This window comes from Mytilus californianus, unplaced genomic scaffold, assembly GCF_021869535.1.
Source record: "Mytilus californianus isolate M0D057914Y unplaced genomic scaffold, xbMytCali1.0.p SCAF_22, whole genome shotgun sequence".
NCBI lineage: Eukaryota > Metazoa > Mollusca > Bivalvia > Mytilida > Mytilidae > Mytilus > Mytilus californianus.
This window is the reverse complement of record NW_026262671.1, coordinates 4,766,376-4,793,317: the sequence shown is the minus strand read 5'-3', so window position 1 is coordinate 4,793,317 and position 26,942 is coordinate 4,766,376. Positions and strand designations below refer to the sequence as shown.

Below are 26,942 nucleotides of genomic sequence, written 5' to 3'. Positions count from 1 at the left end.
TTTATTTTGAGGTATTGCACCTTGTGGCACAATTAAAAAGCAATAAATAACCTTATACTCAAGTTATTGTCCAGAAACCAGAAAATCCTAGTTTTTTGCCCCTTTTCGGCCCCTTTATTATTAAACGGTTTGGACCATGACCCCCAAAATCAATCCCAACTTTAGAAGTATGGAACCTTATAAATCTATACTCTTATACACAAATTATTGTCCTGAAACATGATGTTTTTGTCTCCTTTTTTGGCCCCTAGTTACTAAACAGCTACAACAATAACCCCCAAAATAAATCCCAACCTTTGTATTGGGGTATGGAACCTTGTGCTAAAATTTAATAGAGATCGATACACTTATACTCAAGTTATTGTCTGTGAACTAGACAAATAATTGTTTTTGTTAGGCCCTTTTTGGCCCCTAATTCCTAAACAGCTATGACAATAACCCCCAAAATTAATCCCACCTTTCCTATTGTGGTGCGGAACCTTGTGCTAAAATTTAATAGAAATATGTACACGTATACTCAAGTTATTGTCTTAAAACCGGACAAATAATCGTTGTTGGCCCCTTTCTGGCCCCTAATTACAAAACAGCTACAACAAAAACCCCAAAATCAATCCCAACCCTCCTATTGTGATATGGAACCTTGTGCTAAAATTTTATACAGATCCATACACTTATACTAAAGTTAATGTCTGTGAACCAATTTATTTTCTAGGAACCAGTAAAACTGACCTTTTTTTACCCCCAATTACAAAACCACTAGGATAATACCCACAAAAAACAATCCCAACCAAGTTACCATCCTTTAATGGTATGGAACCTTTTGCTAAAATTCCATAGAGAACCATACACTTATACTCTAAGTTATTGTCTGCAAACCAAAATGTCTTCAGACGCAGACGCAGACATCGCCATAACATAGTACGGATGCAAAAAATTTTGTGGTCCTATAAAAACAATTTATATAATTGATAGAGGGAATGTGGTATGATTAACACATACAGTTTAGTAATATAAACAATTCTTTTTTAATTAATAAATTTAAATATTGTCTCTAGGGATAAAATGAGGCCCCTCATGGAGATGTCTAAGTAATCACATAATCACAAATTTTTTGCCAATACAATCACATAATCATTAATTATTTTTTTAAACAAGATAATCAAATAATCAAAAATACAGTCCTAGATTATCAAATAATCATGAAAAATTTGGTCTAGTAATCAAATAATCACTATAAAAACGACCAAGTAATCACATAATCAAAAACCCCATGAGGAGGCTCTAAAATGGTTCATGAAAATAGAAAATTTAAACCAGATGTTTAAACATTTCATTTCAGATCTAAAATGATTTTTGTTTCAATATTGTTATAAGCTTCTAGTAAATTGTTATTTAAATCTTATTGAAATTTGTTTTGACCTCTTATCTCTCAGACCCAGTATATATACCCTGTAGCATTTCAAGATATTTAATAGAATTTATCACTTAATGATTTAAACTAAACAGAGTCGAATTTAAACAAGGGGGGGCAGGCTGTTAGTGTTACGCCCCTCTTTTGGAGCTTCATTTATGGTTAATGGTTAATGCAGACTTTTTACCTGTTCCAAACCAAACATTGTCTAGTTTGGGGGCCCCCTTTTCAAATCCTGGATCTGCATCTGATAAGTAAGTATCAAATTCAAATGTGGTAACACACTGTCTGTGAGATTTTGAAATTTTGGCTGCCTTTGCAATTGTCTCACTTAAACTTGAACAAGTACTTCCAAACAATTGGGGGATCCAAAGGGGGGTCGTTAGAGGTTTCAGGTGTTACAAATAGATGAAAACAAGCCTGGAATCTCCAACCATGATCAGTTGGATCACTATAAAATCCCCCACTCTATAATTCTGGATCTGTGACTGCACACTTAAAAACCCTAGCCAAAGTGTTAAAAATTTCATTTGCCAAGAAACTACCAATTGCTAAATTTTTGTTTCAATTCTTTGACAGCAAAAAGGAAACATCAGATACATGTTCATGTAAATATTGCAAATTTGTTCATTTAGAGCTAAATGAATGACTGAAGAATTTTTAAAAAACATCCTCACTCGAAACATTATAAAAATATAGGTGCAAAAAGATCACTAAATGAATAATAACTTTATAAAATTGTGGTAAAAAAATACTGTTACGTAACATGACAAAAAGTGATCAGATGATAATTACTCTCGCTGGTGTTTAGATAATTACTCACTGTGCAACAAGGGGATTGCTTGGGTTTAAGGTCATAAAAAGTTCAAAGTTCAAACTTTGCCCTTATCAAATATCAATCAATGAAAGAGACAACAAAATTTGAGTGAATCCCCCACTTGAATACACTGTCAAAAAAATCACCCTTAAAAGTGAAATTTCACTGAATTTATTTTCTGTACTGTATAACTGCATTATTTTTACAAATGTTTTAAAAAATGGACATTATTTATTCAACTTCAATTCCAACAATAACTGAATAATTATCTTACTATGCTGGAAGAATATATATAAGTACATGTAAATGTAATATAATAGTTTCAGATCATTAACTTCTTCAATATTACAAAAAATTATATGGCAAATCTAAATAACATACCAAAAATATGTTGCAACAAAAATTCCGTATTTGTCACATGTTTGTTTTATAACAATATAGAATTAAGAATGTAATGAGGGGAATAGTGTTCATACTTGTATACATGTATAAAACCATGATATAATCCTATTTTAATAAGGTTTTTACTATTCATGACTTACTAGGAAAAATGATGCTTTCTCAATAATTTTCACACAAAGGAGTTGACTTACTTTGATTTTGCCGATAAATGTAATTGAGAAAAATAACTGAGATGGTTTAATGAAAAATTCCCTTAAAGATTTATAGAAAAATTGATGAAATTTTTATTGAATATGGATAGAATGGGATAAAAGCTGCAAACCACCACTATCATATGATAACTATTGAACAACAGGATGTATGTTCATTGAGTCAGTCGATTAATTAGCCATGGTAGGCTAAAGGAAAAGTCAATGGTCTTACAGAAATTTGGGGTCACACTTAGATCAAATATGTCAGGATTACATGTTTATAAATTCTTAAATAACTTTATAAACTGTTGACACAGAGATCTTTATATTTTCCTATGAAGTAATTTTTGTTGTGAAATTCAAATTCTGATATTAAAATTGCAATATTTTTACATGTATAAAACTAGGCAAAACTTCTAATAAAAGACAAAGAATCCTGAGTGAAGGTTCAGGGCTAAATAATCTCCCAGGAATTGAGATATATATGGCAATGGTAATAGAACTGTATACCATATAAGTGGTTAACCTTAAACTGACCTTATCACAAACTATAACATGTAAAAGAGAGGAGAATGATACCAAAGGGACATTCAAACTCATAAGTCGAAAATAAACTGACAACGCCATGGTTATAAAAGAAAAAATACCAACAGACAAACAACAGTTCACAAAACACAACATAGAAAACTAGACTATGCAAAACATCCAATGTCAATGAACCATGACTGAAGGGGGTAGCATCCAATGTCAATGAACCATGACTGAAGGGGGTAGGCAAATCAATTTCATTAGAATGAGAAGCCAAAGATAATACACCTACATACCAAATATCATTCAATTATCATAAGGTGCTTGGTTCCTCTTAAAACTGACCTACCGGTAATCACACATGTTCATATGCAAAGGTGAAACTTTGCAAAGATTCCAATCAATGATTAAATGAACCATGATTAAAAGGACGTTGAGATGACAAACTGTTGCAGTAGTACATTAAAGTAAATAAGTTCATAGGGGCGTAACTCCTGGAAAAAAAATTGAATTGTAATTTCCTGTCGATATGCACATCTACGTAGTATGTCCTTATTATCTACAAAGTTTCATGAAATTTTGTTGTGTGGTTTCAAAGGAGTTGAGATGACAAACTGTTGCAGTAGTACATTAAAGTAAATAAGTTCAAAGGTGCGTAACTCCTAGAAAAAAAATTGAATCGTAATTTCCTGTCGATATGCACAACTACATAGTATGTCCTTATTATCTAAAAAGGTTTCGTGAAATTCTGTTGTGTGGTTTGAGAGGAGTTGCGATGACAGGACTGACGGACGGACAGACGGACGGACGGGTCAAAAACATTATACCCTCCGCAACTTGTTGCGTGGGGTATAACTACATAATGATATTCAATATCCTTGACTTAACATAAGTGGTACTCCTCAATCACATGTGGCATCCTTCATATTGCTCATGCAAGTACAAATCTGTGGACATTTAGTCTCATTGGGTAATGTCACAATCTAGGAAAACAGGACAGGATTGTGGTAACTACAATTGGAACATATTCATGGTCATTTGTGACACAGATACAAGTATATTCTAACATTCAACCAACTTGTGATGGATGTCATAAAACTTTTAAAGGGATGACATGAACTACACAACTATGAAGTGTAAACAATGCTTAAATTTCTTAGCTAATTGACTGAACAATGCCTGAAAGGGAAATTCTCAAATAATCTCCAAAAATATGAGATGCACATGTAATAGTGCTGACACAAATACACAACAAACATGACAAATATCATTGACGTAAGCATTAGTGACCTTATCAGAAACTTTTAAAATTTAAATTATTCAAAATTTTTACAGTTAAAAGACCATGACTGAGGGGGGCAGGACACAATAATCTCCATGGCATATTATTAGTGGTTCCCCTTAAAATAACCTTATAAACTAGATAAAGTAATGCCCCACACTCCACTCTGAAGTAACTGTATTATAACAAAGTCAAACTTTCTTTGAGATATTTTTTGTGTCTGGGATGCAAAGTGTTATTTTAAAATACACAAAGTTGAGCATGGGAGCACATAGGTCTATGGTTCACTGTAGGAGGAGTTATCCGGAAACACTATGCACCTCTTATGCAATATATAATCCAAAAATGATAAAGTTCAACTATCTCCCAAAAGAGCAAATATCAATAAAAATCAAAACCCTGACCACATATACACCTTCTATATATGTGCAAACAGCCAGCAAAGTGAAAACTTCCTAGCATTCAAACTGTAGGAGGAGTTATCCGGAAATGCTATGCACCTCTTATGCAAGTAAATACTCCAAATAAATGGGGAATGTGTCCATGGGACACAGATGATGCCCCTTGTGCATATAACTTTATAAAGGGACATAACTCAAGAACAGTAAAAGTGACACTACCCAAATTCCTCCTTGATCTGAGCTTTATGGTGATAAGTTTCATAATATTTGGTTGAGGCAAATTTAAGTTAGAGAACGAAAACTTCAGCAATTTTTCCATTTGTATTAAGGGGTATAACTTTAGAACAGTAAAAGTGATGCCACCAAAATTCAAACTTGATCTGTTTATTGTGGTAATAAGCATTGTGTATAAGATTCGTAACATTTGGTTGAGGCAAACTTAAGTTAGAGAACAGAAACTAAAAATTCAGCAATTTTTCCATTTGTTAAGGGGCATAACTCTAGAAAGGTAAAAGTGACGCAACCCAAATTCAACCTTGATCTGAGTTTTGTGGTAATAAGCATTGTGTTCAAGTTTCATAACATTTGGTTGAGGCAAACTCAAGTTAGAGAACGGAAACCAATTTTGGGATGTACTGATGTACGGACGTTTGGACGGACATACAGACGGACAAGGGTAAAAGTTAATGCCCCCTCCTCTACGGCAGGGCATAAAAAAGTTTAACTATCTCCCAAAAGAGCAAATATTAACAAGAATGTGTACATAGTACACTGATGCCCTACTCGCACTATCATTTATTGTCTATGTTCACTGGACTGTGAAATTGGGGTAAAAACTCTAATTTGGCATTAAAATTAGAAAGAATTATCATACCATAGGAAACATGTGTACTAAGTTTCAAGTTGATTGGACTTCAACTTCATCAAAAACTACCTTGACCAAAAACTTTAACCTGAAGCGGGACAGACGGACAGATGAATGGACACACAGACCAAAAAACATAATGCCCCTAGGTGGGGCATAATAAAAATCAAAACCCTTACCACATGCACACCTTCAATATATGTACAAACAGCCAGCAAAGTGAAAACTTCCTAGCATTCAAACTGTAGGAGGAGTTATCCGGAAACGCTATGCACCTCTTATGCAAGTATATACTCCAAAAATGACAAAGTTCAACTATCTCCCAAAAGAGCAAATATCAATAAAAATCAAAACCCTGACCTCATGCACACCTTCAATATACATGATATATGTACAAACAGCCAGCAAAGTGAAAACTTCCTAGTATTCAAACTGTAGGAGGAGTTATCTGGAATAACTATATACCCATAATGGGACGGATGGACAGATGGGGGACAGGGGTAAAACAATATATCCCCCAACTTTCAGTTCAGGGGCATAAAAATTTAACAAATTGTTAAAGCCGAACTCCTGGAACAGCACACCTAAGTCTCACCTTGACAACTTTGTCTAGGTGAGACAAAAGTTGACATTTCATGAATCCTAAATAAAAAATGGAGGTCTGATTTTTTTTATGAAATTTTCAGGATAAAATATCAGATATATATATAGTTCATAAACCAGAGACTTCAAGAAACATTCTAACAAAGTTTGGTTCAAATCGGTGGTTTCAAAAGTTAAGATGTTTAGTACAAATAATGCTCCAGTTGAGCTAAACACCTGATTTTCAATGAACAGCATTTCTAAATCATTGAGTCCCATTATAAAATTTTCCAATCAATTAAATTTCTGAGAAATCAGGTTAATTTTAATATTTCAATTAAAAATTTACCAATTTACCACCATAATGACCCAAAATAGGACATCCCAATTAATCTTGGGAAAACCCCTGTGTTCCTGTATATTTTATCTTGTACTCTATATACATTGTATATGTTGTACATTTTTACTTCACTAATTAATTTAAGAATTTCCACAGTGCCACACTTTACTAGACACAAATTAAAAATTGCCACATCTACATGTATACAGTAAACAAACTCTCAAATTTAAAAGGAAATAATCTTTACCTCAAAGAAATCCAGATTTGTAATTACAAGTCCATAATGTTAACAATTTCAGATAACACTACACTTACACTGACAATGAAAGCCCTACAGCTTCCTCTGTAGTGATAAAAACATCCATATATTGATTAAAGGGAATACATTACCTTTCTATGTGATTGGCAGAAACTAACACCATGTATTGATTTCCCATTCATTCTGTAATAAACAGCTGCACACAGAGATACAGTTGTGACAGGGGAGATAATTCAAATTATTCATCACCAATATTCAGCTAAAGGGAGCTAATTCAACTGAATTTCGAGATTTCTGTGGTTCAGATTAGTTAAGAAATAATACCATGAATACTATTCATTCTGTAATAAACAGCTGCACAGAGAGAAACTGTTGTGACAGGGGAGATAATTCAAATTATTCATCACCAATATACCAGCTCAAGGGAGACAATTCAAATAAATTTCGGGATTTCTGTGGTTCAGATTAGTAAGAAATAAATACCATTCATTTTGTAATAAACAGCTCCACAAAGAAATTGTTGTGACCGGGAGATATTTCAAATTATTCATCACTAATATTCCAGCTCAAGGGAGATAATTCAACTGAATTAGGGGATTTTTCAAAGTAAAAAGATGTACATGTTTGTGTTTAATAATTCTAATCTTAATCTATATTGAACAAATGAAGTTGAAGCCAGAAAAGATTTGTTTTTTGTGTTTTAACGCCACTTTTAAGCACCCCTTTTGGGCTATTTCGTGGCGTCCAGTTTTTATTGGTGGAGGAAGCCGGAGTGCCCAGAGAAAACCACTGAGAAGCCAGAAAAGAAACATGTTCAATACTGTTAATTAAGTTTTATAAGAAATTAATATCATTAAATTGAATTTAATCAATTTTCAATTTAAGGTCTTGAATCCAGTTTAGGTTATGTATTATAAACATCAGTGACCTTAAAATAACAACAGTCTCTATTTGCATATGTGTCTATACTTATTACTACACAAAAATTACATAAATAAATTTGCTTTCTGCCTGGTTGATTCGAAGTAAATATTGTAAATAAATTCTTTATGTGCATGTCCTAAGTCAGGAGCCTGTAATTCAGTGGTTGTCGTTAGTCCGTGTCTGTCTGTCATATTTGTTTTTCTCAAATTGTTTTGCAATTAATTAGGCCATTAGGTTTCTCAATTGTGTTGTTTCATATTTTTCACGTCAGGGCCTTTTATAGCAGACTAAACGGTATGGGTTTTTCTCATTGTTGAAGGCCGTACGGTTGCCTATAATTGCTTACATCCACTTCATATGAACTTGGGTGGATAGTTGTCTCGTTGGCAATCATACCACTTCTCCTTATTTTTATTTTAGTGGTTCTAATAGGAGAAGACCACTGGACCAGTATTAAGACCCTTTTTTGGCCCCAAAATATAGCATTTTTACGAATTTGTTAAAATGTTAACTTATAGCTATTTATTGGAAAGTAGAATATTTTTGTTATATAAATGTGGTCTGTTTTTTTACAATACAATGCACATGCATCAGGTACTAGCATCATTAATTAATGCAAAATAACTGCAATCTTCACAATTTTAGTATTTGTGCTAATTTTTAGACGGTTTTTGTCTAAAATGTAAGTGGCCGCACTTGTGTATAGTCTTAACATTTAAATATATATATATGTTGTGTTTGAACTTTGATGATAAGACATAAAACATATATATAAAGGTTGAGACTGAACACGAATGCAGTCACTCTAATTTTCGACAAAAAACATCTGAAAAGTGAAGATTTATGGCATATTTGATAGATTTTTCATATTTTAAGCTTGATATTTAGCATCTTCATGAACTTTAATGTACACATCAGTTCAAATCTTTTACATAAACTAATTGAATCAACTAGTACTGAAGTAGACACTTAAGTGTCCAAAATCTTTCATCAGATATACTTCAAATTTTTGGACAAAATGAGCCCTTACCAGACCTTCTCCTTTGCCATATATCTTGTAGTACTTGAAAGTCATCATTTGTTTATATTTTTTAAGTACTTACTCGTATATTTCTTTGCGTGAGCAAAATATTCATCATGTAGTTTTGCAATTTCAGGAACTACCTAGTATTTGAATTTTGTACAACCTAAAAAATAACAAACCTTTTGTAACTTTTCAACTTGGGAGAATTTGACAATTGAAATATTTGAATTCAGTCCTCAGCTACATTCATGATTGTATACTGATGTAGTATTTCTTGTTCCAGCTGAACCAATTAACAACACACTTTTAAGCTAACAAATGTCATCTTGGTTGAACTGAAGACCCTTTGATAGGAGTCGTAAAGTCTTTTCAACTTGAATATATGAATTGTCTTAAATGAACCAGAGGCGGGTTTAAAGGGGGGGGGGGGGTGCCCAGGCCCCCCCTTATGGAGCTTCATTTATGGTTAATCTAGACTTTTTATCGATACCACTACAAATTTTGTCTAGTGTTGGGGCCCATGGGCCCCCCCCCTTTTTCAAATCCTGGATCCAGACTGTCAGAACAATATAATAGAGAAAGGGCCACCTTTTTCAATGTACTAGATGGTCATGAATACATCAATGACATTTCATAATTGTCATATATATATATCGTAAATAATTCTGAATTTTTGTGAAATCCCCAAAAATTAAGAGAGTATATTATACATGTATGTATACTGATTATACTGGTACATGAATATCTATTTGTTAGCTTGTAAGCAAAGCACCAATGATTAAGTGCTTACCAACAAATTAAGGTCATTATAGAATTTAAAAGAAGAATGTGTCTGAGGACACGAATGCCCTTGCTCAAGCATTGCAATTTTCCAAGTTAAAAATGGGCATAACTCCAGAACAGCAAATGATTCATAACCCAAATTCAAACTCTGCCTGTGTGTTGTAGATTTAGCATTGTGTATGAGTTTCATAAAATAAATATGAGAAAAACTTGAGTTAGAATGTGGAAACGAACAAATTTGAAATATTCCAAGTTATAAAGGGGCATAACTCTAGAACTGTAAGTAACTCACTGGCCAAATTCTAACTCTGTCTGCTAAATTTGATTCTAAGCATTGTGTACGAGTTTCATAAAATTTGAATGAGGCAAACTTAAGTTAGAGTGCGGAAACAAAAATGGGACAGACGGAGGGGCGGTAAGACTTCCAGACAGACGGAAGGACAGTCAAGGGTAACACTTAATGCCAAGTTGTCTATGGAAGGTGCATAAAAAATACTAGATTAACCTGTATCCTGTACAACAAATATTGCAGTTGTTGTACGATATATTGCAAGGGGTGTACTGTAAATTGGGATAGTTTAAACGATAAACAAATGGTTAACAACTCTGTTACATACTGTGGATTCATAATTATTTGTGAGATACCAATTTTCATGGATAATTTGGATTACGAGCGTATAGGTGAACCAAGAATTTAAACAAGAATGTGTCCATAAAAAATGCAGGTAAGTGTAATGTATTTGATAATTATAAACTAGCCACTCCATTTATTCCTTCATTTGCCAAGATTTTTTTGAAAAGTTCAAGGGGAACTAAAGACATGTATTCACTATTAATAAGAAATAATGTAGTTTCAACAGGTCAGAAAAAATGGAATGAAATTTTAGGTTCAGATGAAAATGAATGGAGATTAATTTTTAAATTACCATTTATAGTCCCAACAAATACCAAACTGCAGTGGTTACAATATATTTTAGGTACAAATAAATTTTTGAATAAAATAAAAGTTATTGACAATCTAACCTGTACTTTTTTGCCAAAAAGATGCAGAAACAATTGAACATATATTTTGGAATTGTGAGATTGTACAAACATTCATTGATCAAATTGACTCTTGGTTTTTGTCAAATGGTATAAGTGTTCCATTTACTATAAAAAGTTTTCTGTTTGGAGATATTACAAAATCATTTAGGGGGGATGCTGTTAATTTGATTTTTCTGCAAATAAAACGATATATAATTAACTGCAAATATTTTAAGAAAGCTTTAACCATGGAAGTATCATATGCTTTAACATTGCAGGCAGTGCAGAATAGAATAAAGTCTCTATACCATGTATACAGCATTGAAAAAATAATTGCTGTTAAAAATAAAATGCTTCGCTGGGTGCAGCTTGATACGACCGCAGAGGTCGAACCCTGAACAGTTGGGGCAAGTACATGTATGGACACAACATTCAAGCTTGATACAGCTCTGAATTTGGATTGTGATAAAATATTTGACACAGCATAGGTTTCTGACACAGAAAGAATGTGGTCTAAGAACTTGATTTTTTTTTAATTTACCTATTATGGTCCAATGTCCAAAATCAAAATACATGGTTAGATTAAGCATATCAAAGAACCCCATATATTCAATTTTTGTTGAAATCAAACAAAGTTTAATTTTGGACCCCAACTTGGACCAACTTGAAAACTGGGCCCATAATCAAAAATCTAAACACATGTTTAGATTCAGCATATCAAAGAACCCCAAGAATTCAATTTTTGTTAAAATCAAACTAAGTTTAATTTTGGACCCTTTGGACCTTAATGTAGACCAATTTTAAAAACGGGACCAAAAATTAAAAATCTAAAAACACGGTTAGATTTGGCATATCAAAGAACCCCATATATTCAATTTTTTATGAAATCAAACAAAGTTTAATTTTGAACCCTTTTGACCTCAATATGAACCAATTTGATAGCGGGGCCCACAAATAAAAAATCTAAATACATTGTAAGATTCAGCATATCAAAGAACCCCATATATTCAATTTTTGTTGAAATCAAACAAAGTTTAATTTTGGACCCCAATTTGGACCAACTTGAAAACTGGGCCCATAATCAAAAATCTAAATACATGTTTAGATTCAGCATATCAAAGAACCCCATATATTCAATTTTTGTTGAAATCAAACAAAGTTTAATTTTGGACCCCAACTTGGACCAACATGAAAACTGGGACCATAATCAAAAATCTAAACACATGTTTAGATTCAGCATATCAAAGAACCCCAAGAATTCAATTTTTGTTTAAATCAAACTTAAGTTTAATTTTGGACCCTTTGGACCTTAATGTAGACCAATTTAAAAAACGGGACCCAAAATTAAAAATGTAAATACACGGTTAGATTTGGCATATCAAAGAACCCCAATAATTCAATTTTTTATGAAATCAAACAAAGTTTAATTTTGGACCCTTTTGACCTCAATATGAACCAATTTGATAGCGGGGTCCACAAATAAAAAATCTAAATACATGGTTAGATTCAGCATATCAAAGAACCCCATATATTCAATTTTTGTTGAAATCAAACAAAGTTTAATTTTGGACCCCAATTTGGACCAACTTGAAAACTGGGCCAAAAATCAAAAATCTAAATACATGTTTAGATTCAGCATATCAAAGAACCCCATATATTTAATTTTTGTTAAAATCAAACAAAGTTTAATTTTGGACCCTTTGGACCTTAATGTAGACCAATTTGAAAACTGGACCCAAAATTAAAAATCTAAATACACGGTTAGATTTGGCATATCAAAGAACCCCAATAATTCAATTTTTGATGAAATCAAACGAAGTTTAATTTTGGACCCTTTTGACCTCAATATAAACCAATTTGATAGCGGGGTCCACAAATAAAAAATCTAAATACATGGTTAGATTCAGCATATCAAAGAACCCCATATATTCAATTTTTGTTGAAATCAAACAAAGTTTAATTTTGGACCCCAATTTGGACCAACTTGAAAACTGGGCCAAAAATCAAAAATCTAAATACATGTTTAGATTCAGTATATCAAAGAACCCCATATATTCAATTTTTGTTAAAATCAAACAAAGTTTAATTTTGGACCCTTTGGAACTTAATGTAGACCAATTTGAAAACTGGACCCAAAATTAAAAATCTAAAAACACGGTTAGATTCGGCATAACAAATAAATAAATGTGGTCAAAGATTTTACAAATCTAATGCGCCATACTGTGCAATTAAAGATTACTTCTTGAAATTTTTCCATATTTGAAATTTGAAAAAAAAAATAATATTTGAAGAAAGAGTTTGCAATCATAATTACCCATTTAAATTTACCATAGTACTAACTTAATTTATTTTATAATAGAATTTAAAATATAGTGTCAAATCTTTCATATGGATTTTTTTGTAAAAAAAAAAGATGCAACATTTGCAGATATTTTTACTGGTCTTCCTTTATAAATATGCATTTCTTTAAACATAATTTAAAAGCAGTGTAAGGGAAGTAACCAAAACGTTGTATTTGGATTACCTCCCTTACACTGTTTTAAATTATCTTAATTGTTCATTAACCATTACTTTACACATAATTTAAAAGCAGTGTAAGGGAGGTAATTTCAATGATGTATTTGATTTATCTCCCTTACACTGCTTTAAATTATGTTTTGTACTAAAATATTTGTCCATTAACCAGGACAACCTTGTTTTCCCCCTTTTTTGCCCCTAATTCCTAAACGGTTTGAGCCATAACCCCCCCAAAGCAAATCCTAACCCTCCCTTTGTGGTATGGAAACTTGTAGTATAAATTTAGAGAGATCCATACACCATTCCAGTTATTGTCTGGAAACTAGAAAATGCTTATTTTTGGCCCCTAATTCCATAACCCCTAAAATCAATCCTAACCTGCCTTTTGTGATATTTAACCTTATGGTAAAATTTCAAAGAGATCTATTCACTTAAACTAAAGTTAGAGTGCGAAAACCAATGTGTCTTCGGAGGACGACGACGACACCAACGTCATACCAATATACGACCGCAAAAAATGACCTTTTTGCGGTCGTATAATAAAAGAGTATATATTTTTAACAAGAGTTGGAATGTTTTTGCCATACTTTTTAGTGATTGATTAATTGTTTTTAGAATGTGAATGTGTACATAATTTAGTAGAAATAAAATTGTCATATGATATATTGGCTCTTTTATGAGAAAATATTATAAAATTCATCTGTGCAATACAAAAACCCAAACAAACAAAACAACTGTTAAAAAAAAAATCCTTTTGATTGCTTAAAAATCTGCAGACATACTCAAAATACTTATCTTAAAATATATCACCAAAATACACAAACTATATTTTTGATAACCTGTGCATTTGTTATATAAGATAATTATACTTGATTATCTTAATGGTAAGCTTCTTTATTGATATTTCTGACATGTTATATAATTTTTTAAGTATGCAATATTGTATGTATATTACTAACAAATACTAACAGCTGTATAAATATGCTATTTACTAATGTTAACGAGGCCGGGATAAGGTACCGGTATTTGATGTTTTTCAACTAACAAATGTACAGATTTCAATAAAATATGAAAAAATGGGAAAAAAAAGAATTTAAACAAGAATGTGTGCATACATGTACATGCATAGTACATGGATCCATGCACTCACACTATCATTTTTCTATGTTCAGTGGACCATGAAATCGGGGTCAAAACTCTAATTTGGCATTAAAATTAGAAAGATCATATTATAGGGAACATGTGTACTAAGTTTTAAGTTGCTTGGACTTCAACTTTATCAAAAACTACCTTGACCAAAAACTTTTGCCTGAAGCGACCAAAAACTTTAACCTGAAGCGGGACAGACGGACGAATGGACGGACGCACAGGCGTGAATACATTATGCCCCTCTACTATGGTAGGTGGGGCACAAAAAGTACACATTTTCTATAGGTTTGTATGCAGACTTTGACAAAACCATGATATTAAATATCCATGAAAAATATGATTTTTTCATCCATCCACAAAAATAAGTATGGTACCCATGAACTGATGAAAATAAATGAATCCACAGTTTTTTTTTTACATATATATATTCTTTTTGATTTACAATGCTAAATAAAATGTATAAACTTATTTTCATTTCTGTAAATGCATATATATATATGAAAAAAAACAGTTCTCTGTCTATTTAATACTATATAACTAACATGGCAGTTCAAATGTAACATCACGTCGAAAACGCAAAAGGTGAATCAATCCAATATTACGTGCTTACCACAGCGTTATCGAAAAATCCCCCGGGAGAACACTGTATACAATTGCTTCTATAAAAAAGTTTATTTCAGTAAGTACTTTTCTATTCATGCAATTGCTTTAAACATTCACTAAATTCATTTAAATTTGAAAACATACAATTTGGAACGCTTTACCTTCAAAAACCTACATGTTATAATAAAACTGACCTCAAAATTTACAGTTGGGTCAAAATCCTTAATGTGGCAAAAATTGAGGTACTCAAAACTACATTGTAGTGTGTAAACCAAAAATCTCTGTGCAGTGATATTGGACATGTTTCAATCTTTAACAACTTACAAAATACTGAGTTTTACCATTTGTGCTGATTTGAAGAGCAGAGGACCATCATGACCATAGAATAAAGGTGTCAACACTATGTTTGCAAAGAATAAAATTTTCATAGATCTTATTGTGTGAAAAGGGGATTTTTTACCTTGAGAAGACCCATCACAAAGGGTTTTTCAGGGTATGCAAAATTACCATGATTACCAGAAAAACGAATTGCACGTCATACACTGAAAATTTAACCACATATATGTGAAAATGTCCTAACTTCAAAACAACCCTTCATACATATCCAAGTTTACAATATGGGCAGAGGAATTGCTCATCTTGACCCAGTTGAATGATGTATTTGTCTGAATCATTTCACAATTGGTGTACCATCAATTGTGTTTGGAATGTTGTGACTTCATTCTAAAGTGTACTGCATATTAAGGAAACATAATCAAATTCATGAAATTCATAAAAGAGAGTTCACTTTTGTTTTTGTTCTGACAATTTTTATTTTTTTGTAAGTGAATTTCATCTATCCAAACACATTTATTTCAAATAGATCTATAATAATTACAATAACTAATACGTGTATTCCCAGAGGCCCCCATAACATTACAATACAATTACAGCCATGTTAACCAAAGACAGATGTTTACAAATATTAAAAAAACCAATCATATATAGTTCAATGTGCTATATATGATGAAATAGGTAAAAAGGTGAAAAGTAAAATTTGAAAAAAATGTACGATTTATATCAAAATAATACAATCTAAAAAATATACCAGAAATTATGAATTTATCAGGACTATGTCAAATTCTTCTTAAAATATTGTTCAATAAAATTAAAAGTTAATTGCATTTTATGATTTTTACACATTGTGAACATACATACAATTCATACGTGTATACATTGTAAGTAAAGAACAAATCTAATATAAACAAAAGAGTTCTTAAGCAGCTCAGTTTTTTACTTTGGAACTATCAGATAACTTTGAGAAACAGGAAGGATTATTGTATCAGTTTTAATATTCTTGTTAACCCTTCAGTTTTACATTCTCCTAACAATATGATGGTAGTGAATTAGGGGGAGTAATATACCCATTGAAATTAGTTTTTCTAGCCCTAGTATCTAAGCATTTCTTCATTTTAGAAAGAAGGTATATTCTTGGTGACATGAATATACAGTACACATGGTATGCACAAGCTGGTTCGATCAGATGGGGAATTTTCACAGTGAATGCTGTTGATTGATGGTGATTCACTTTGAAATGCCTCATTGCAAATTCAATAGAAAGTATATGTTTATCACAGTGTTGTGAATTGGAGTGTTATCCCTGTTCGTCCATGCACATACCCCTTAAAGCCCTTATCACTTGTGGGAAGCGTTCAGAAAATCTATCTTGACACAGAAGCCCAAAACCGATTATATCCCCCTACAATTAAGACCGTTGTTAGTGTAACCAGAAAACGTCAGTTTTGGAAAATTTGTATTTGTAATATTAAATTCTAAGGTACAGTGTTATGTGGATATAGTTTCTATATTTCCACTGCCACTAGTCCAAATAACTATGGCATTTTGTACGGCTTTTTTGATAATTTACAGGAAGGTACAACAGCAAAAATCAGAAATAGCCTTTCTAGATGTCATAATTATTTGGACTACACTGCGGCGCCATAGGTTGCTGCTGCTAGAGATATTTACAACGGCTATGCATACGGCAAAGTGCACTGGTTGTTCTGTTCTGTTCTGTACAGGTATTTTCCTCCGTTATATATCGGAGCACTCCCACTTGGGATATATGGGTTTAGTGCTTAATCAAATATTTACATTTAAAGTTACAGTGTGTTGGGGTGCTTAAGTTTAAAACTTTATATTCAGGTAAGATTGTGAATTTTAAAAACAAGTGTTTAAAATTAAGTGCTATTTACATCAATTATAATTCTATCTAGGTTTAAATTTTTGATTTTAAAAACTGTTTTGATTCATTTTAATGAGACAATTGGGTGTTTCTACCATATGTTTAATAAGTTAAAGGATTAAAATATGAACGAAAAAGGATAAAAATCAAACGATAAAATGTAAAAATAAGTTGATTAAATAAAACAAAAAGATTGGGTTGCTGCGGCTGTAGATATTTTCAACGGCTACGCATACGGCAAAGTGCATACGTGTAGACCTAAAATGATTGGACAAAATATGGGGAGAAATGTAGGGATACAGACAAATCTATCTTACAACTTCTTACCAAATGACTGTCACATTACTTAAGAATATTAAACATGTTAAACGCACACAAAAACCCATCGATTTTCAATCATTTCAATTTTGTAATAGTCTGCACAAGTTCGGAATAGAACGAAGGTGATTGTTTCCGGATTTTAATCAGATCAGAATAGTGACTGAAAAGATCTGAAAAGATAATTGGTTAATGGCGGTGAAGGAAGGACGAAATACCTGAGCACCAATTTTATCGTTTTATAACCAGTGTTTTATGTCACAACACAATATTCTGATTGAACATGTATGTATGTGGCTAACTATTTTAATAACTTTTTTACAACTATAGCGGATAATTTAGTATCAAAATTACCACCAGTTCCAAAAGTGTTTGATATCAAAACAGACATATTTAAATTTTTTTATAACACTGTTAAGTGTAACGATTTGAGTTTTAAATTAAAACCTGTGACTGAAGAATATATTTTTAAACAGTTACAACAACTCAATCCAAGTAAAAGTACTGGATTAGATGGAATACCATCAAGGTTTTTAAGAGATGGCTCGAGTATTTTAGCAAAGCCAATTACATATATAGTTAATTTGTCGATAACTTCAGGCATAGTACCTGATGAGATGAAAACAGCTAGAGTGTGTCCTATATATAAGAAAAATAGCAGGTTGGATATCGGAAATTATCGACCAGTTAGTATTTTAGTAGTTGTTTCTAAAATTGTTGAAAGATCAGTATATTCACAACTTGAGAAATATCTGGTGGAAAATGATCTACTTTATAATTTACAATCTGGTTTCAGATCTGCCTATTCCACAGATACATGTCTTATTCATTTGTTAGATCATATTAAAAATGAATCTGCTAAGGGACTCTTTACTGGAATGATAATGTTAGATTTGCAAAAAGCCTTTGACACGGTCGATCATCATATATTGTGTAACAAACTACAAATAATGGGTGTCAAATGTACTAAATAGTTTGAATCATATTTATGTAATAGACAACAAAAAGTTAGTATAAATGGTACTGAATCTGATTTAAGATATATTACATGTGGGGTACCACAAGGGAGTATTTTAGGACCACTATTATTCTTATGTTATGTTAATGACATGTCTATAAGTATAAGTAAAGACTGTAAAATTTTATTATATGCTGACGATAGTACCATACTATATTCTCATAAGAACCCAGAAGTTATATCTGAGAAACTGGGTAAGGAACTTGAATCTTGCAGCAAATGGCTTATCGATAATAAATTATCACTTCATTTGGGGAAAACAGAAACTATTCTGTTTGGGTCAAAACGTAAATTGTCTAAAATTCGTAACTTTGATGTTACTTGTAATAATCACACAATTTCATCTCAAAATTGTGTGAAATATTTAGGCCTGAATATTGATAATTCTCTTTCTGGAGAAAAAATTTTAAATAATATTATTCAAAAGATAAATTCTAGATTGAAGTTCCTATACAGACAGGCCAAATGTTTATCAGAACAATCTAGAAAGACTATAGCTACAGCTCTAATTCAATGTCATTTTGACTATGCCTGTTCTGCATGGTATGCTGGTGTCAGCAAAAAATATAAAGATAAGTTACAAGTATTACAAAACAAATGTGTTAGATTTATAAAAAATACTGGATATAGATCAAAAGTTGACCATAATGTATTGAATAGTATTGGTTATGTTAATATTGAAAATCGTGTTAAACAATTGAGATTAAACCATGTTCATAATATCTATTACCATCATTGTCCTAATTATATGTATACAAATTTTACAAAGGTGAGACATCTTCATCATCATTTCACACGAAATAGTGAATATAACTTCTGGGTTCCACCAGTAAAGAGTCAACAAAAAGATACATTTTATTTTAATGGCATACAAGATTGGAATATGTTGCCAAATAATGTTAAAAAAATAAAGAAAATAAAGGATTTCAAAATTAGTGTTAAAGAGTACTTGACCAAAAGTTATAGTGCGGCCTCATCAGACTTCTTTTTATATTATTAAACTCATTTTTTATTCAAAATATTCTTATATGAATTTTTTATGTCATATCAATTTGTGTGATATCTTTTTTGTATGTCGAAACTATAAGCCGTTTACATGAAGGGACCCCATTGGAAACAAGCTTTAAAGCTTTCATGGGTTATCCCTGATAAAATATCAGCAAATTTTTTCCATGCAGTTAAAGATTATCTACACTCATAAAATACCTTTATATTTTACAAAGTATGTGTTAGTAATGTCTTTATGTATCGTATATATTGAGTATTGTATTAACTCATATGCTTGATATTTTATTGAATAAAATATTATTATATTATTATAGTCACTCTCACCACACTTTTTATCCATTTTAAAAGCGTGTATATATTTTAAACTATCCTTTTAGCACTTAATCATAGTATCAGAGTTGACACATTGTTAATTATAGGTCAGTCTTAAAGAATCATACTGACCCAGGAACAAAGTGTGAGGTTCATAAGTGTAAATTCGGAAATTGAATGTCAAGGCCCGGTCAGTATGATGCTTCTGCGTACAAAGTTTTGTCAATTAAAGTGCTACAGTTCAAAACGTATGCACCAAACACAAACCATACACTGTTTAACTATTATAGGGGTCAGAATGATCGAACTTTGGTAAATGATGCACCCCAACATTGGCGTAGCTTACGTTGAGGCAACCGAGGCAGTTGCCTCAGTATAAAAAAAAACAAAACCAAAACATTTTTCCTTTATAATCTTTTTAACGATTTCCACCTTTTTTCCACCTAATGCAGCAGACTAGCTACTAAACGCTAATATATCGACTTGTTTTGTCTTGTTGTCGCTATTGATTCATACCCTTGCGAATTCAAGACTTATGGAAACATTTCCCTCCTCTACTTGGAAATCCCCTTTTCCGTAGTTTCTGTTATCTAAATTTATCGGAGTAAAACAAAAATCGACAACATATTTATTGAGTCCTACCCCATTGCAAGCAAAATCAGTAGAATACGACAGAATCACTTTACCATTGAATCGGGTAAATTATTTAATTTTATGTGAGAATAATTTCTAGTATACATGGTATATGAGGGACTGGATTAGGTTTAAATAGAAAACAGAAAAATCGGCCCTGAAATTAATCTTAACTTAAAAAAATAGAGATTAATATGGTGCTACAATATAAAAGAAAGGAAAATCAAATAATGGGCGAAAATAATTAAAAATAAATATATATAGGGGAGGGTTGAGATCTCACAAAACATGTTTAACCCCGTCGCATTTTTGCTCCTGTCCCAAGTCAGGAGCCTCTGGCCTTTGTTAGTCTTGTATGTTTTTTTTAATTTTAGTTCATTTATATGTTTTGGAGTTTAGTGTGACGTCCATTTTCACTGAACTAGTACACATTTTATTTAGGGGCCATCTGAGGACCACCTCCGGGTGCGGGGTTTTCTCGCTGTGTTGAAGACCCATTGGTGGCCTTCGGCTGTTGTCTGCTCTTTGGTCGGGTTGTTGTCTCTTTGACATATTCCCCATTTCCATTCTCAATTTTATTTGAAAACCCCATTCTGAACATTCAACATGTTCAAACCACCATTTATAACGTGTAAAACTTCAAATACACAGAGTGTCATTGACTTTGGTTCCAATCAAAATAAAATGTATGCATCAATCAACATGCACAGAAAATAATGTATATGTTGCAGTTCTCAAGTTTTATTCTAGCTATTTTAAATTTATAGTTTTCACTAGCTGGGAATTTAAGATATTTAAAGGAGTCACTAATTCCAGAGAAATATTTATTATATGTCTGTTAGTTAACACATAATGTCAGTTTATATATAAAAGTTTAAAGCAATTACTGTTTTCATTTATCACGAAGACTTCAGAATAACGTAAATGTTAGTACTTCGACGGTTGTAAAAAGTTCAAAACCATTTAATAATTTGCAAGGAATACCAGGACGAAACACAACCAATACAAGTGCCGTGATGCACTTTACATGTAGCATGTGTTTATCTCCTACCTTATCAAGAAATTCTGCTGTTCAATCCGTCCGTCGTTTTGTGATTATTATCTATAATTCGCTTATTCGTGACCCACGACCAAGCGTGTAATTGATCATAGCAAAAATTAAATCAAATAAACCTTAATCATTTTCTGTATTAAAAATTCTGTACAGGTTTCCTCTGTCCATCGAACAAGGTCATGATTTCTTTTAATATGACGTTAAAGCATATGTCACAGTGAGGTACAGCAACCTATATTAGAGTGTAAGACGGCTTGGAAATATATTGGGAGAGTAAGCTTTTGAGCTGGCTTTCAGTTACTGCTAGCAAGTCAGGAAGCTGACTTGTCAGTGGTTGTCTTATGTGATATCTTCACGTGTTTTGTTATTTTTATAACTTTGAGTTGACCGTAGATTAGATAGTATCGGTTTAAACCATATGCACAACTTTCTATAGACTCAGGACAATTTTGAACTTGAGAGATCCAACTCCTGTATTCGGAATTTTTAATCTGGAAAGTTCACTGAGAGGATCCGATTAGAAAAGGTGATAAAGGCTTTTGAATTATGTATTCATGTGAACATTGAAAATGATGCAGGTACCAGAAATCCCCTTATAAATCGGTAGTATAACTTAGTGTTAGACATATTAACATTATTATGAAGAATCCTTTTAAAATTAAACAACAACTATTACTTATTTTAAAATGATTCTTCTTGTAAAAACCTCGGTAGCTTCTGGGGGACTATGCCACCAGACCCCCTGCCTCAGTAAAAACAGAAGGCAAGCTACGCCACTGCCCAAGCCCAAATGCAACAGTTAAACTGCATGGTTACACGCCATTATTCCGACAGCCCATTGGTCCGTCAGCCCTTTGTTCCGACAGCCCATTAGTCCGACAACCCATTTGTCCGACAACCCAATATTCCGACAACCCATTGCTCCGACAGCCCAATAATCCGACAACCCATTAGTCCGACATGAGAAAAATACAACGACAATATTCATGGGACTAACGGACAAACTGACGGACTGACTGACTTATGGACGGACGGGCAGAGGCAAAACAGTATACCCCCACTTTTTTTTTTAGAATCGGCGGTATATAATGATTGGGTCAATATTAAGACATTACAAAACTGGTATAATATAATTATCATTATATCACCATAAAGGCTTATGGTCAGAATCGTAGCCAAAACAAAATAGAAAAAACAACTAACACATTGATATCAAATAACAGTATCAAGACCTGTTCTACATAAGTCAAAAGAACTAACAATAAAATCATCATTTTTTCCCCATAATAGTAAAGTTTTCTTGTGTTACCATAAAAACAAATTTCGAAGCTTTATCATGTTTATCTTACTTTTTACGTTCTGACAAGTGCTAGAAACATGCTTAAAGAGTTCATCTCTCCAATAGTTATGAAGTGAGCATTCGATTGAAAAATGACGCTCATCCTCAACTTTATCAGCTGTACAATATAAACAGTAGCGCTCAGATCTTGCAATACGATTTTTTGAGTATCTGGCTTTTCAATTCCTAATGTAATGGGTGAGCACTGATTCTTTATTAACATATGAAGTACCTTTCTTAAAATCAATGATATCTAAATATTGTTCTTCTTGAAAACAATCTTTAAATGATAAATAAGTTTGTCAGTGTTCATTGTTTGAAACTTTTAATAGATGATTCCAATATTTATATTTACCACAACACATAATGTACACTTAGTTTTTGATTAAAATTAGTAATTTGAATTAGGCGGACGACTATGCCTTAACCAATGAATGGTAGACAAACCAAGAGTAAGTCCAGGAGAAGGGAAATCGTTTGACAAAGACAAACGCGGGACAAGAATGAATGTCACACATTGTCGTAGAATATATGATTTTTTATTAGTTGTTATTGGCTTTGAACTAGCTGTCAATAACTTCGAATACTCTCAGATCTATACTTTTGAGTTTTTGTTGTTGTGAGGGATGTATAAATACCCTGTTACGTCCGGTATGTATAAGTGTTAAAAGTTTGTTTGCTTTGAATCAATCTGATGAGTTCAACCCTTTTCAACTTATTTTTAACCCGGCTGCATTCATAATGTGCCTGTCCCGAGTCAGTAGCTGGTATATATAGTTTAGTGGTTGTCGTTGTTTGTCATATTTGTTTTTCGTAAATAGTTTTGTTGTAATTCATCAGTCCTGCCTCTTCCCCAACCATTATAAAAGAGGCATGTTATTCCAGATTTTGAAATTAGCTCGGGATATAAAATCAGTACCCCTACAAATATATTGAGTGTCATCTCTCAGACTGTGTCTGATCGATCGTTATTGGAAGTGCTGTGTACTGTCTCCGTTTTTCGTGGATTCACATTCCCGAACATGATATTCATAAAATCGCAGGGGTGGGTGTCTTGGTAAAAGATGGAATTGCTCATCTTTTTGGAGCACATAGTTCGTCCTATTTCTCATCTTATTTTTAGAACCTGTGTTTGTATTTGTCTGTTTGTTTTTCTCATTTTGACTGACGCTACATTATTCGTTAATTCCGCGACAATATTAATTTAAAGGCAGTGGCTATTTTGCCGGCACCGGCAAAATAGCAAATATGCTATTTGACCGGCTCTGATTAAAATATCTGAATTCAAGCCGGCAAAATAGCCTATTTCTATGGAAATGGGTATTTGACCGGCACCAGCAATATAGTGAATTTGGTTTTTTTGCCAGTTCTTTGAAACTTAATATTTACTTTTGAAAAGTACTATGAAAATGTTCACTGTCAACATTAAAGAATCAAAAAAATACTGATATACCTGTACTTAGTTAAATAAGAAAACAGCTAACAATATTTGAGACACATACAATCGTTCAAAAAAATTATCAGTCAAAGTATAAATAACTATCAAAAATTTAAAACAAGAAAAAACAAATCATATCTAAACATGAAAACATGTAGTTGAAATTATTTCTAAAATCAGTCAGTCCAACGCCATATGTATACATTAGAATAAAATATCAGATTTTTAACTGTATGTTATAAAAAAATAAAAGTTAAAAATCTCATTGCATCATCATAAATTTGATAACAAAAATATATACAATATAACAAAGTCAATCACATAGCTTCAAAAAATATTGCTTTGGAAATAATAGCCAGTTATTTGAATTGCATATGTGTAAACAAAAATAGTTTTTAACCGTTGGCTGCCGTTTACCAGGGACTTTCTATTCTAACGAGACTCGTCTCTATTGATTTTAATTAATTTTATTATAGACTGTCCCTTTGCTAACTTATGTTCCATTTTCCAGCGCCGGCAAAATTTCACTATATTAATGGTGCCGGTAAAACAGCCATTTCTATAGAAATAGCCTAATTGCCGGCTTGAATTCAGATATTTCAGCCAGATCCGGCAAAATAGCTACTGTCTAATTTAAATAAAACTCAGATGAGTGATACAAGGGGTAGAAAGTGTTGCGACCAAAGAGGGCGGGTAGTGTTATCCAACTCTGATATATTTATCTATATATAGTTGATAGTTGTGAAACATCACTCCCCTGATACGCGAAAGGGGGAAACTGAAGATCTAATGAAAAGAAGATAGACCAAGACACAAAACAAAAAAGCGAACTAGAACAGCACAGAATGACAGTTGACACATAAACGCCGAAATATAAAGACAAATAAAATACACAGACCCGTAAAACGGAAGAGGGACGTGGGTAAGGACTAAGCAGTTACAAAAAGCATGTGTATCAACTCCAATATACTGAAACATATATCCCGCATGAGAAGAATAATCGGAATCAAAAACAGACAACCACAAATATGATGGAGAACGGAGTTGGTCTTTTTAGAGAAAATTTACCCATCCACTTAAGACAGATGCATTGTCGGAATAATGGGATGTCGGAGTATTGGGCTGTCGGAAGAGTGGGCTGTCGGAGTAATGGGCTGTCGGAATAATGGTTGTCGGACTAATGGGATGTCACCAAACTGCATACCATGCAGTTACTCGTTAGGTTAACCAAAATTTTAAGGTACAAAAGGTACGACCCAGACACGAATTGTACAAGGTTTTACTATCAAAGGTATCAAAGAACAAAGTCAAGGTCAAAGTGATCCGACTTTGGGATCTGACATGATGCAACTGCCTACTGAGTTTGATAACCCGAAGTTTAAAACACAAACTTTATGAAACGGCCACAAATTGGATAAAGTCAACTACCATAATCATTTCTATGATTTAACCTTTTTTTTTGAGTACTTAGAGAAAATATAAGTATAGTGTTTTATTCATGCCTGCATCTGTTTTATTTGTATGCAATGTCATAGGCATACATGTAGATATATAAAAAAATATTTGCTATATATATATAGATTCTACCACTGCATCGAGTGTGATTTATCCACTCGAGACAGTTAAATTTTCAAATTTAAAACGCGAGGCTCGCCGAGCGTTTTAAATATTTAAAATTTAACTGTCGAGAGTAGATAAATATCGTATTACACGAGATTTGGTGGTGGAGTCTGTTTCTCTAATGATTTTCAAACTATATGCAGGCAAACTTATTCCTTCTTTTTGAATGATCTGCAAAAAGATGTGTTCTTTCTATGTGACGTCATCAGGCATGGTCGCCTTTTTTCATGCCGTCACAAAAGGAAATTCAGAGGAAAGCAAGAAAATTCGACGTCATAATCAGATTTTAACCAATGAAGAACTGAGATCAAACGAACCACACGTTGATTAAATTTTTTTTATACAATTGGTGCAGAAAGGAATAAATTGACGAAGAATTAGAGAAACATATTTATAACGTGATAAATAAACAAACAAACAATAACCAAAGTTATGTATGGTTTTTAAGCATTAAGAAAGTCATTTTGCTAGAAAACTTAAGACTCCTTGTTTTGAACACTTTAAAATATGTTAGGTAAAGCACTGTCTATATATTACATGGACAAATGTTATTTAATGACTAAAGCACTTGTCTTGGCACACTGGGTGATTCTAGGAAGTAGAAGCTGACTTGGCTGCTTTTAATACACTTGACTCTATACTAAAGTAATCCTTATCCTTGTAACAGTTTGTGTAGTTGTTAATCTTAACACTTAGGAGGCTGTGAACTATCGGTGAGTCAATGTTTTTCTGCTGTCAGTTTGGATCCACTTGAGCATGCTGAAGGTCGTTATATCTGCATTGGAATGTGAAATAGCTAGTATTTCTTTGCTGAATTGAAAGTTTATGTCATCAAAACCTTCCGATCGATGTTTTGACAAAAACAATGCACTTTTCT

General features: G+C 32.5%; 1 protein-coding gene across 2 annotated transcripts in view; it reads right to left on the bottom strand.

The window, feature by feature from the left end:
- The window catches only part of LOC127732150 (solute carrier family 12 member 8-like), a 44,333-nt gene extending 26,626 nt beyond the window's left edge, over positions 1-17,707 (bottom strand). The window contains exons 1-2 of one of the 2 annotated variants that reach the window (XM_052241222.1): positions 17,653-17,707; positions 9,106-9,189 (exon numbers count right to left, since the gene is read on the bottom strand). The gene's annotated coding sequence lies outside the window, so the exon portion shown is untranslated. Of the gene's footprint in view, positions 1-7,066; positions 7,156-9,105; positions 9,190-17,652 lie in introns of those variants that run through there. The other variant, XM_052241223.1, reaches the window with a different exon arrangement.
- Between the last annotated feature and the right edge of the window lie 9,235 nt (positions 17,708-26,942).